The sequence below is a fragment of the Penaeus monodon genome, chromosome 25, assembly GCF_015228065.2.
Source record: "Penaeus monodon isolate SGIC_2016 chromosome 25, NSTDA_Pmon_1, whole genome shotgun sequence".
Lineage (NCBI taxonomy): Eukaryota > Metazoa > Arthropoda > Malacostraca > Decapoda > Penaeidae > Penaeus > Penaeus monodon.
The window spans coordinates 2,643,865-2,644,086 of record NC_051410.1 but is presented as its reverse complement, the minus strand read 5'-3'; positions in this window follow the sequence as shown (position 1 = coordinate 2,644,086).

Below are 222 nucleotides of genomic sequence, written 5' to 3'. Positions count from 1 at the left end.
GTCGTACGTAAGCCAACGGTGCGTGTTTATGAATAGCAAATGCATGCAAGAGACACCTTTAAGCACCAAGACAGCAAACAAGAAACCAAGACCATTAAAAGCCACTGTCCAGGCTAGTCAGCTGATCGACAGAGACGTCAGCTGATCACGTCACATCACGAATCAGCGAATAAGATTTCGTGCGTCACCCGAGGTTTGCGTCAACATTCTTCGGATCGCGGG